Source organism: Dipodomys ordii, unplaced genomic scaffold, assembly GCF_000151885.1.
Source record: "Dipodomys ordii isolate 6190 unplaced genomic scaffold, Dord_2.0 Scaffold168, whole genome shotgun sequence".
Taxonomy (NCBI): domain Eukaryota; kingdom Metazoa; phylum Chordata; class Mammalia; order Rodentia; family Heteromyidae; genus Dipodomys; species Dipodomys ordii.
The window spans coordinates 2,688,309-2,702,118 of NW_012267384.1; the positions used below are offsets into that span (position 1 = coordinate 2,688,309).

The following is a 13,810-nucleotide window of genomic DNA, read 5'->3' on the forward strand; positions in this document are numbered from 1 at the left end:
GAGAGAAGAGAAAATAGTGACCAATATCAAGGAGGAAGGTTAGTGACAGATGACGAGAAGTAGAGAATTAGGGAGCATGGAGGAATCTGGGATGAGGCTCAAATTTCTGTTTGGGACAGTTGTATTGAGGAAGGTGCTCATTATCAGAATAGGACACACATGTGATATGGAAAGCCCAATGTAAGGAGCAAGGACCTGAGAAGGGGCTTTGTTTTGGATAGGCTGAGATTCAGGTGTGTGCGGGTCATGTGGTTAGATTACACAGGAGGTGGTTGGACAATAACACTTGAGCCATTGTTGTTGGAGAGAATGCTGAGAAAGCTAGTGCGGCCGTGCACCAGTGGCTCACACCTGTAATCCTAGCTACTCAGGAGGCTGAGAGCTGAGGATTGTGGTTCAAAGCCAGCCTGGACAGGAAAGGCTGTGAAACTCTTTTTTTTGGGGGGGGGGTCCAGTTGTGGGGCCTGAACTCTGGGCCTGGGCGCTGTCCCTCAGCTCTTCAGCTCAAGGCTAGCGCTGTACCACTTGAGCCACAGCGCCACTTCCGGCTTTTTTCTTTTTTCTTTTGCTTATGTGGTGCTGAGGAATCGAACCCAGGGCCTCAGGCATGCAAGGCAAGCAGTCTACCACTGAGCCACCTTCCCAGCCCCGGCTGTGAAACTCTTATCTCCAATAAATCACCAGAAAACTGGAAGTGGTGCTGTGGCTCAAGTGGTAGAGCGCTAGCCTTGAGATGAAGAGCTGAGGGACATCGCTCACGCCTAGAGCTCCAGCCCCACCACCAACGACAACAACAAAAAAAGCAAGCAAGCAAGCTAGTGTGGTCAGAGGAGGTAAGGTCTTTGTGAACACTGCCATTTATATTGAAAGAGACAGAAAGACAGGGAAGAGACATAACCAGGGGGAAGTTAGGGATCAGTGTCAAAGGGGGAAATCATTTGAAAAATGGGTTGGGTAAGATGATATACCTAGGAAAACCAGAGGGCTTTAAAGAGTGTTTTGAATTAGGCCACTAATGGGTAATTAGTGATCAAACACTTTCAGGTTGGTACATAGAAAGGAGTATCTGGACTGGAGAGCAACGAGTTTGAAAACTTCTCCTTTCCTCTTTAGGATGAGCAAGGGAAAGCAGCCTAGGAGTTTCAGGCCCTCAACCTGTTGTTTGTTTTCAGTGAAAGTGGTAGTTGTTTTTCAAGTTATGGAAAAGATGAGGGAAGGTTGTGTGCTAGGAGGGAAAGCGTCCCAAGAGATGGAAGTAAGAAAATAAAGGGAAGAAAGAACCCATGAAACATGGGCCTGAGACCAGTGAATGGAGGACTAACGGGTAATATTTATTTTTATGTTCTGGTCTATTTACATACATAGTATGAACATGCTAGGTGGACAGTACGGGACTGACCAGTACCATGAAACTCCTTTTAGCCAGAGGGAAATCCACACTGCAAGAGTCTATCCGTGCCTAGTAACTGACACTGCAAAATGAAGTCTGAATGTGAGTTTTCATAGAAATGGCAAGATCGTGCATGACACTCTTACCTACTTGTCTCTTTTCGACCCAGGACAAACAATAATTATGGGATCTTTTCTGTGTTCAGGCTTGGATTCAAATTACCACAGGTTTTTAGGCAGCTTCTAATAGCTTATGAGAGTTCATGCTTGAGTTGCATGCTATTTACAGTTGTTGGTATATGGAAATAATGATACATATTAATTACTAGTGAATAAAACTAACCGTTGCCGGGAGTAAATTGTAGGGTTCCCCTCCCCCTCCCCGCCCAAGAAAAGGATGGCTGCCCTTAGAGGCTCCATGAGGGCTTGTAGACTTCACTCACTCATTGTAAACATTGTATAAGGAAATGTTACTATGCTACTACATCCCTGTTTGAAACATTTTGGTCAGCGTTAATTCAAAGTCCCAGGTCTTCTCTTTTTTGTTTTCTTTTATTTTTAATTGGTCGTGGAGCTTGAACTCCAGGCCTGGGTGCTGTCCCTCAGCTCTTCAGCTCAAGGCAAATGCTCTCCCACTTGAGCCACAGCACCACTTTTGGTTTTCTGGTGGTTTATTGGAGATAAGAGTCTCATGGACTTTCCTGCCCGGGCTGGCTTTGAACCACGATCCTCAGATCTTAGCCTCCTGAGTAGCAAGGATTATAGGCATCAGCCCCCTGGTGCCCAGCTCCAAGTCATTTCTTTAAAAAAGCTTATATTCCAGCATGACAGCTCTTTCTACCCTTGTAATTTAAACACATTTTCTTGTGTTTTCTTTGTTCTTATGGAAGATGGAAAACAGCTGGGCAGCACCCTCAGCTAATACTTGTTAAATGCCTTCTTAAAAATAATCCTTTAGCTTGAGGACATTATGCTAAGTGAAATAAGCCGGTTGTCAAAGGATAAACACTGTAGGATTCCACATCTACGTGATAGCCAGAGCCATAAAAAGCATAAAGAAGGAAAACAGAATGTTTGTAAGAGGCAGGAGGGAGGGGAAGGAGGAATTATATAATGGATACAAAGTTTTAGAGTTTCTGTGGATGAATACACTGCAGTGTGTACTTAATGCTATTGAACTATATATTTAAAATATTTCTGATGCTTAAAAAATTCTTTCCAGATGTAGAGAAGCAGGTACTTCAGGATGAATAACAAAAAACTTATCACCTAGCAAACACATCTTCTACGGGATTATTTCCTCCGTTATGGTTGTTTTCCATCTTTGTGGCTCCTCTTCTTATTCTCCCAGAAACTTTTGTTGCTTCTTCCTGGCCCATCTTCAAATCTTCTACAAACCAGATGTAGTTTGGGAAAGATAGCCAAGCCATGGTAGTGCTGGGGCTTAGTGGGATGTTAGCTTGCACATATTTGACAGTGTTTTGTTCTGATAGATGCATAGGATGTTTGTTCTTTCCAGCTGTGAAATTGGGGTGGGTGAGCCAGATGAACCCAAATGGAACATGCAGCTCTCCATCACCTTTGTCCTTTTTAATTACTATTATTTTTGGTGTATGTGTGTTTTCATCCATATTAGGGTTACAACAGATGGATGGATGGATGGATGGATGGATAGGTGGATGGAGATATGATTGTAGCTATGACACTGTTTGGGGAAACAAGGGACCAATGGGGGAAGAGGGAAAGAATGACAGAGGACCTACATTGAGTCTGTGTATGAAGATGGTATAAAGGATCTCACTGAAATCTGTTGCACAAAAGTAGGGGAGGGAAGATGGGGAAAATAGCTTCAGAGGGGGTTAATCTGATTAGATTGTAATATATGTCTATATAAAACCAAGGTGATAGCCCTCTGTATAATTAATGTATACTTAAAAAAGGAAAAAAAATGACAGTAAAACAAAACAAGTACTTTATATGCCTGTATGAAAATAGAGCAATAAAATCTGTTGGAGTTGTTTTAAGAAGGGGAGAGGTTGACTGAGGGAGAGAGTTGGAGGGGGTGAGGTTGATGGGGGTAAATTGTATACATCATGAAAACGTCACAATGAAACCCCTTCTACAAATACATGCTAGTAAAAATCTTTAAAAATGCATCACTTATTGAAATTTATGAATTATGAAGTTAACACAAACTCAAAAGCACCAAAATGGTGAACTTGTTTTTTCTACTCTCATCTTTTCCTTGTCAGTTAGGTAGTTCAGTCTGAGTTACTTTTAATCTCTTCATTCTTCTCTAGCATAAAGCCATGGGGTGTGAAAATTTTGAAACTTGAGATAGGAGACCTTACTTTTATTGTAATTAGTCAGTGCCTGACTATTGTCTAGTTACTTCAAGGGAAAGGAACCATACAGCAAAATAATAGATTTATCTATTACTTAAGAATAAATCAAGAGGGGGGGTGTGGGAGATGGGAAGGGATGGGTAGGGGAAACAAAGGAGCAGGCAACAATGCTTGATAAGAAATGTACTCATTTCCTTGCCCATGTAATTGTAACCCCTCTGTATGGTATTTTCACAATAAAACAAAAAAATCAAGAAACCCAACTTAAACCTTGAAACTCTTGGTAAGAAAGCATTATTGGAAAACTAATGCTGGGTTAATTATCATGTGTATATCTTATTTCTGTAACTACCAACCAGAAGGTTTCTTCATACCTTTTCCCAGCCAGTTGCTCTAGAAGATGATGAGATCTCTCTCTGTCTCTGTCTGTCTGTCTGTCTGTCTCTGTCTGTATCTGCCTGTCTTTTTATCTATATCTTGTGTGTGTATGGGGAGGGGGTAGTTATTCAAACTGTGAGATTGTCCTAAATTAAGACTCAAGTCTTAGATCGGTCACAACCAAGGATTTAAGTGACTTTGGATCTGTCAAGGTATTTAATATTTGGGAGTGCTAAATGGTCACACTAGAGAAATGAGGAAGAAGTCACATGTGGCATGTGAGAGGGGTCCAAGTTTTATCCTGCACTGAGAGAGCTTACATGCTATGCTCACTGACTGATCGAAACTGATGTTGGTCTACAGCTCTGTGTCAGACCGGTGCCATACTGTCTGCTGGCCTTTCAAAGGGAATTCTGGCCTTCTTTATTTGGCTTCATAGTTCTTGGATGACCCATGTGTTTTGGATAGTATACTGCCTGTGTGGCAGAGTTTAGTGGCGCCACGTAGCTCTGTATCACCAGAAAGCATTGCTGGTGAGTCCAGACACATAGGCTGGTGCTGTTGTGCTGGTAGTTGGCCTGAGGGCTTCAGTTCTTGTTACCAAACCGACACATGGAATGGGACTGGATGGGTTGTTTGTCTTCTAGTCCGCATTTAGTCAACCCAACAGGCCTGAACAATCTCAGTAGTCTAAGGAGAAAACTTTGCACTGACATCAGACTTATTTCCCAACTAGAGATGGCATAGCATTTATTCCAGAAAATCTATAATAATACAGTTAGTCAGAACCACTCTAACTTTCACACAAACCATTAGACAACAGCTGGGGGAGATTTCTATGGTGACAAATGCATCATAGGGCATTCTCACAGTTAAGAGTTAGAGGTCTCTAAGCCAATGTATGGTAATGAACATGATCTCAAATATGTTGAGTAGATGTGTGAAGGAATTCTGAATAATGTGTTGAAAGTTTTCATAAGGATCTGATATTATTCCATAGTCCTCTCTCCCTGTTATGGAGTTAGGCTCCAGTCAGCTAATTCATTTGTCATCCTGAAGTTACAGTGTTACTCAACCGGTGAGATTGAAAACTCAATCAGGAAATGTGTTCCTGGGATTTTAGAGAGGAAAGGAGCATGACTTCCAGTCTCTGATGAGAATTTAACTGGCACACAACAAAAGTGAGGGCAGGGGTAGGTTGGGAGAGAATGTTGGAGAGGCTGACATTGATCAAGACGCATTGTATTCATAAATTGCTGAGAATGTTGGAGAGGCTGACATTGGTCAAGACGCATTGTATTCGTCTTGTATTCCTTTGTACATTGACATCCACTTAAAGATAATAAACTCACTTTAAAAAATGCAATACTATATGTGAATCCTGTCTAAACACAATCCGTTTACCTACCAAGGAATATTGTATTGCCCAGTTTCAGAAGGCTGATAATACATTTTCAAAGCTGCAGGGGAAAAGGCCTATGGGAACAGTTTTCTCTGCGTGAGAGGCACACCCATTTACATGATGTTCAGGAGAACAATTAGAGGGGGAGACAGTGCCTCAGCCTCGGGATTGGGAGAAAACAAGGACTGAGACATATAGTCACATATCAGACTATTCTCTGCATATCTATCTATCATCTATCTATCTATCTATCATCTATCTATCTATCTATCTATCTATCTATCTATCTATCTATCTATCTATCTATCTATCTATCTATCTATCTAGTTTATGTATATATGTATACCCCCACTGGGGCTTAAACTCGGGGCTTTAGATTTTTTTTTGGTGTGTGTGTATGTGTGTGTTTTTGTTGTTTTTTTGGGGGAGGGGGTCTGGTCGTAGGGCCTGAACTCTGGGCCTGGGCGCTGTCCCTCAGCTCTTCAGCTCAAGGCTAGCGCTCTACCACTTGAGCCACAGCGCCACTTCCAGCTTTTTTCTTTTTGCTTATGTGGTGCTGAGGAATTGAACCCAGGGCCTCAGGCATGCAAGGCAAGCGCTCTACCACTGAGCCATCTTCCTAGCCCTGGCTTTAGATTCTTGATTGACTTTTTCAACATAAGGTTGGAGCTCTACCACTTAAGCCATAACTCCACTTCCAGCTTTTTGCTGGATAATTGGAGATAATAGTCTCTGTGACTTTTCTGACAGGGTCCTCTTTGATCCTCAGTCCTCAGATCTCAGTCTCCTGAGGAGCTATACATATTTGTCTTGATGTTCTCCTAACACTGAAGTGGAAGGGACAGAAGAAGAAACATTCATGAACTCTAGGAAAGAAAGGGAGAGATGTATAATTTCAGGGCAACTTACACAAAGTGGAAGTTCAACATCCCTGTAGACTGGAGGATAATTTTGATAACATGGCTGTAGAAACAACAGGAAGAGCGAGTCTAGCATAGGAAGACGAAAGTAGTGCAGCCTGTTTATTTCTTCTATTGCAATAAGCAAAAGTGGTCCTTCTATGTGTATGCAGGCTCCTTTGAGAAATCAGAGGAAACAGTGGCCATCCAGGTAGAGGGGAACAGTCAGGAATTGTATCTGCAAAGCGATGCGCCCCATGGGCGGTTCTGGGTTCCATTACTCTGGCCGCCCTCCCCCTTGCCTGCTTCCCTGTTTGAAGCGGCTGGGCCCACTGCCTACACCTGGAAGCTGCTAAGACATACTCTCTGTGTTCTCATGGGTTTCCAAGAAAAACAGCAGAGAATGTGCTCGTGCGGAGGTGCAGGGGCGGCTGACTGGCGGCGTCTCCGAAGGATCAACATGCCTGCAATTTCTGCCTCCTCTTGTGTGTGTCCAAGCTGATTCTCAGCTCAGAACTAAGAAAATAATTGTGATTTTGGAAATGAACAAGTACAGATGGTCAGTGCATTCTTTAAGGCCTGATGTGGGAATTTAGAAACCTTCCTCTCATCCTGTTCCCTCAGAAAATTACCGGGCAGATTAGTATTTGCAGAGAGGGCCTGGTTTTGAGTGTTCTCATGTTTGTCCAGTCCTATTAAGACTCAGGCCCTAGCTGGGCACTGGTGATTTACACCTGTAATCCTAGCGACTCAGGAGGCTGAGGTCTGAGGATCCTGGTTCACAGCCAGCCCAGTCTGCAAGACTTTTATCTCCAATTAATCACCAAGGCACTAGCCTTGGACAAATAGGAACAGCTCTCAGACCCTGAGTTCAAGCCCCATGACCGACATTAAAAAAAATAAAAGGAAAGAAAAAAGAGAGCCAGGCCCTGTGCTGGGTGCTGGGATTAGAGGAGTCCATGCTGGATGCGCCTATCAATCCTCCACCATCCTCCCCCCACCACACAGCCCTCTTTTTTTGTGTGCTGATACTGGGGCTTGAACTCAGAGCCTGGGCACTGTCTTTTAGCTTTTTCACCCAAGGCTAGTGCTCTACCACTTGAGCCACAGTTTTACTTCTAGATTTTTAGTGGTTACTTAGAGATAAGAGTCTCACAGACTCTCCTGTTTGAGCTGGCTTCAAACCCTGATCCCCTGATTTCAGCCTCTTGAGTCGCTATAATTACAGGCCGTGAACCACCAGTGCCTGGCAGATTTAATCCTTTGGAGGTGGTAGTGCATACAGAAATTGATCATTGCAAATGTGAGTTTAAAAACATCTGGCATCACACATATGATTTCCCAAAGATTTGCATTTCATCCTTTTGTTAGGGGAGGACATTTAACATCAAAATTTAATATCAAAATTACTGAGTGGCCGTAATTAAAGAGAAGGAAACTCAACCAGCACAGGCTTGTGAGTTAACAGAATTTACTCCTTTTTTCCTCCTCCAGATAGCTATCTCAAGAAAACATCTGTGGGATACATTCTTCTGTGAAGGAAGTTTAGTTTTGATCCTGTCTCTTAAAGCTGCTTGTTTTGTTTTGGACTAAAGAACACACACTTGTAGAAGTTTCTGTACGTATATTTTAAGCAAATTTACATGAAAGCATTAAGCTTTATGCACTGTCCAAGTTTCCTTCCCACTAGGTTGTATCCTATTGCTTTACATAATGTAGCCAAACTTCAGAGCAGTGTTGATTCTTAACTATTTCCTCTGGGTTAATTGGAACATCTGGAAACATCTATCAGATTGAAGATTAAGGAGGGAATATTCGAAGGAGAAGTAATCTGATTGCTGTGGGATGTGCATGTTTGAAAGTAATGTTCTCTTATAACTTCCTTTGTTTTCTTCTATAACATGTCACTTTATTAGCTAATTGTTTAGGGGCTATTCTTTCTATCCTAATTGTGTGTGCGCGCATGTGTGTGTGTGTGCCAGTTCCAGGCTTTAAATCTGGGGCCTTGCTTGCTCAGCTGGATCTCCACTACTTAAGCTATGCCTCCAGCCTTACTTTCTTCTGGGAGTTAAATAGATTCTCATGGTCTATTCAGCCTGGACTGAACTGTCATCTGCTAGATCATACCTTCCCATGTGGGTAGGTTAACATGCATGAACCACTGATGCACAGCTCTTATTGAGTTTTTTTTTTTTCTTTCCGGTTGTGGGGCTTGAACTCTGGGCCTGGGCACTGTCCCTGTCCCTGAGTTCTTCAGCTCAAGGCAAGCGCTTTACCACTTGCACCACAACACCATTTCTGGTTTTCTGGTGGTTAATTGGAGATAAGAGTCTCATGGGCTGGCTTTGAACCGTGATCCTCAGAGCTCAGCCTCCTGAGTAGTCTTATTGAGTTTTGAGTTTTGACTTTACCTTCTCTTTCTTCTTTCCTTTTGCCTTCTTGGGTATGAGAACTGGCAGATTTAATGTGTCTTTCCTGGGACTCATTTCTATGGTCTGAGTGACTCGGCAAAAGGCATGCATCTCGGTATCTACATTAAGGGAGAGTGTAAAGAAAAAGGGAGCAAGTGAATGAAGGGCCTGTTGCTCCCTGACAGCGCCAGCCATCTGTCAGCTCCAAGAGGCTCCACTCAGGTGCTTCTATCTCCAGGCCCCACTCTTTCTGATGTCCCAGCAAACATGCATAATCTAAGGTAAACAAAGAGTCCTGCCAAAAAGTGCATCCAACTGCTCCTTGAGACAGAGCAACAGTTCTTGGCTCCTGGATCAGTAAAATTATCTATTTTCAAAAACAATCCTTGGGAAAAAAAAAAGAAAAAGAAACCAACAAAGGGGATAGTGTTGTTTATGTAACTTTTTTGTAAGGTTATAAAAAGTTTTTCTCTCGGGGTACAAAATGAGTATGGTACGTTTTCCCAAGCCTACAAGGGGCTGTTTGAGAAAGCAATGCTATCTCTTGGGAGTTTTCCTCTGCTAATAACTTCAGCCTTTGTCCCTTGCAGATATATTTTTTTCCCCTTTCAGTGTTTTGCTCTGGAAGTTCTTAGGAATGGCTTTGGGGAGGAGGTGGGTAAGTTGGATTATTTCTCCTACCCTGGAGGTGTTCGCCAGACCCCTGAGGTGGACAGGTGGGGTGAGCCAGCCAGATGGCCATGGGAGCCTTTTGTCATGAGGGGGAGGAGGGGCAGGGTCTTTGTAGGATCACTGAAGCTTCTGGCCTCTGTCTCTGGCCTCTGCATGCTAGCCATGATTCCTTCAAACTGTGTTTGTGTGTTTCTTTTTCCTTGTGCTTGTTTAAAACTACTGTTTTCTTCATTTCTTTCCATGGAGAATAGCCTCTAAATGATAAAGTGTCTTATAGAATTTTGCCTGGCAGTTTTTTTTTTGTTCTTTCCTTTAGCCTTCTTGACTCTCAATAGTCGCAGGTTTTGTATGTTTTTGCTAGGTTTTTAGAGAAGACAAGCGCATGCCTTCTAGCCTCCAATGAGCATTTAACTGAGATGGAGAAGATCCCCATCTCAAATCTGCAGAAAATAACTGAATAGCTCCGAGAATTCAAGACTAGAATTTGGCAGTAGCTCTGGACATCATGTGCCCTTTCCATGTCATGGGAAGAAGACACTCAGAAAGGGAGAGATGGCCTTGCATTGCCTGTCCTGGAGACTGGCATTTCAGGATTTTACTTACGAGAACAGCAGCATACACTCTGTGTTGGGTTGGGTTGTCCCTCACAGACTTTCAAGAAACCTGAACAATGAAGCCCGAGATGGGTAAATCCACAAGTAAGAAATGCAAGAACCTTATGTGCCCAGAAGGCTAATATAGAAAGAAAAGCAAAGATGAAAGAGAGCAAAGGGCACATGGCCATCTTAAACAAGAAAGCAGAATGAATTATTATAAAGGGATCTTTGTAGAGAGAAGAGCACCCAGATACTTAGGGGAGCATAAGACTTGAAGTCAAGGCAGGCTTCAGGTCAAGGTTAAGTGGAATTGACCAGTGAATCATCATCTAGCACCAAGTACCAGAGACAGCAGGGGCCGGGGAATGTGGAGGCAGAGTGTGGTCTGCTCACCACTTCCTCAGATGCTCTGCCTTGCCCTGTTCCATGCAGAAGACCAAAGCAACTATTTGAGTTTCAGATTAGCTGTCTCCATTAGCTACATTTCATTTGTTTGTTTTGCAGGGAGTAATTTTGGTTGACCAGTGTAACTGTTGACTTCGCCGCTTTATTAGTGAAGGTATTTCACAACAAATTTCAGCTACATGACATGTTCCCATCTCAGCTCAGACCTGGTCGTCCGCCCCTTTGGGATCTGAGGGTGTTTCATTTTTCTGTGTTTATTGGCTTTGTAAGCGTTTTCAGATAGGTCTCCATTTTTCTAATTTGCTTAGTAAGAATCTTCAGGACACGGTGAGGAAGAAGGATATTGGGGCCAAGGTTATCTGTTGTTTCAGACATTTTAGAAAACACTTATATTTTGTTTTTTCCATTTTCTTCTTTCTTTATCTTCCTTCCTCCTGATTTTTCCTTCACTTCCTCCACTTTCTCTCACTTTCCCTTCTCCTTCTTCTCTTTTAGGTGAGGACTTACTATGTTGAGCAAGCCAGTCTTGAACTTGTGGGTTCAAGCAATCTCCTGCCTCGACCTACTAAGGAGTTAGAACTATAGCCAGATTCATCCGAGCATGTCTTTTTGTTACACCTTTTAACTGTATGAGCACAATTTTTCTTTATTTATTTTTGTGCTGGTCCTGGGGCTTGAACTCAGGGCATAGGTGCTGTCCCTGCTGACTTTTACTCATTGCTAGCACTCTACCACTTGACCCACTGTTCCACTTCTGGTAGTTTATTAGAAATAAATCTCATGGACTTTCCTGCCTGGGCTGGCTTTGAAACATGATCCTCAGATCTCAGCCTCCTGAGTAGCTAAGATCCACTGTCACCTGACTTTTTCTTTTTATGGTTTATCTTGGTTATGGAAGGCTGCAGCTTTGATATTAGAGGAGAAATTCTCATTTATCACGCATTTTTCTACCTTCATCTCTCATAAATGCCATAGTAGAATAGCACACAGAAGAACTTGGTTCCTGCTTTGTGAGGATCTGAGCAAGGCTTCCTGGATTGGAGCTTGGACAAATGACTGGGAGTTCCTCTGAGGACCAAGGAGAATAGTTCAGGCAATGTTAAGTGCCAGAGCTACGGTGATTGTTCCTACATGACAACAACCAGTCTGATGGCCTGTGAGAAGACAGAATAGGGTCAGGGACTAGCGGGCACATAAGAGACTCCAGATTTTATTCTTCAAACACTGGACATCCATCTAAGGTTCTTAATGAAGGTCAGGATATGGAATGTATAATGGACATTTCCTCTTTCTTGACTATCTGGCCATGAATTATGCTGGGGAGAATTGAGAAAAACTTAAAAGCTGGAGGCTTTTAAGGTGGAGGCAGTGAACCATGGTAGCCCACAGGCAGAGAAGATGTCCCTGGGTAACAGCACTGGCAGACCCAAGGTTTTGTCTCATTGTGGAGAAAACCAATACCTTATATTACTACAATGCCAACAAAGCTCAGGAATCTGCACAAGTGAATAGAACTATCCCAGCCCATTCAGCTACAAAACTGTGCTCAGTCTCACTGCTAAAGGAGAAGTATTTATTTAATGGACTTGTTGGTAAACTGCATATTTGGGAACTTGAACCCTCCAGAGAATGTATTTGATGCTGTTATTCATGTTTTGGTGTGTGGATCATTGATTGGCTAGAGGAATGTCACCCAGCTGCTGTGTTTTCCAAGGATGCCAGCTCTTGCTTTGCTGGAGATGGGAAAGTGACATTATTTTGCCAAAGGATAGATGAGGTCATCTGGAAAATAATGTCTACACAATGAGCCATTATTCATGATCATCTTCTCATTTTCATCCAGAATCTTTCCATTCTTATCCAGAAACTCAATGAAAATTATCTTCAGATGATTCTTTTGCAGTTACTGGAGAGTTTCAGCCTGTTTATAAGAAACTGAAAAATGTGATCTCCAACTCAGCAGTGGGAATATATCTGTCCCTTTCTCCAGAAATCATTTCAGAAAACAGGAAATTGCTAGGAGGAATGACCATAAATCACAACTCCTACTGAAAGAATGGGGGAATAGACCAGGAGAAAAATGGAAGAAAGTGCTCCAGTAACTCCATTGGAGATGAGATTCAATTCAAAATTAGAATAACTTCAAATAAATGTCCTGATAAAGATTCTGAAACCAGTATGGATTCTGAAATCATTAAGCCTCAGGGATCACTGAAGAACTAGAGGTTCTTCATTTCATCCGTGAATGTGGATGCCAACGCCAAGGCATTCCTAAAAGGCTCAGGCGTCATAAAGGAAATAGAACATTTGAGTGTGGAGCTTGTGCGTGTAATAAGGGCTGTGTTGGCTGATATTGTGAATGTAGCACAGATGAAGCTAACGGTGGAGACATGGATGCTTTACTGCAGGAAAAGGAACAGCTCAGATCTTTCCAGTAACAATAGAAAGTGTATCTGTGGACATTGTGTGTGTGAGTGTCAGAAGAGGGATAATGCAAATGAACTTCATTCTATTCTGCCGTATTCTACAAGTGTGGTATTTTCAACTAATAGATCCAGTGGAAAGAATATGTTCAGTGCAGATCTTTCAATAAAGGAGAAAAGAAAAACACATAGGAAAGTTCACGTTTCAACCAGACAAAGATAGAAAGTCAGGCAAGTTACTCCAGCTGGTCCTTGTGGCTCCTATGACCCACTGTAAGAATGTGGACAACTTCACCTAAGGGAGAAAATGGAAACAATGAAACCACGTTGTTCATGTTGCAGAGACTCCAGACTGTTGCACTGTTCCAGACATCATTCCCGTTGTAGCTGGCGGGATTGCTGGAATTGTGTGTTACAGCTGATTTGGAAACTTTTAATGATAACTTATGACAAATGAGAATTTGCTAAATTTGAAAAGGTGAAAATGAATGCTAAGTGGGTCATGGGTGAAAATCTTATTTATTTTTAAATAAGTTTTTATTGTAAAAATAGTGTACAGAGGGGTTACAGTTACATGAGTAAAGTACATTTCCTATCGAGCATTGTTACCTCCTCTTTTGTTTTTACCCTACCATCCCTTCCCTCCACACCTCCCCAACTCCTCCCATCCCCCCCAACTTGTAAAGTTTGCTTTCAACATAGTGTTTTGTACATCTCATTGTTACAATGGGTCAACCTGTATCCTTATTTAAGCATTTTGTTTTTTCCCTTCCCCTCCCCACATTAGAAAAGTGTATATACAAGATGCAGGGCACTGAAATCAAATACAGTGAAAACAGGAGGTTATACCATGGGAGAAGAACATACAAAAAGAAACAAAAAAATCACAT

The 13,810-nt window shown here is 42.3% G+C and overlaps 1 pseudogene; it reads left to right on the forward strand.

The window, feature by feature from the left end:
• Window positions 1-1,290: 1,290 nt before the first annotated feature.
• On the forward strand, window positions 1,291-13,143 carry LOC105998657 (annotated as a pseudogene).
• The last annotated feature ends 667 nt before the right edge of the window (window positions 13,144-13,810 follow it).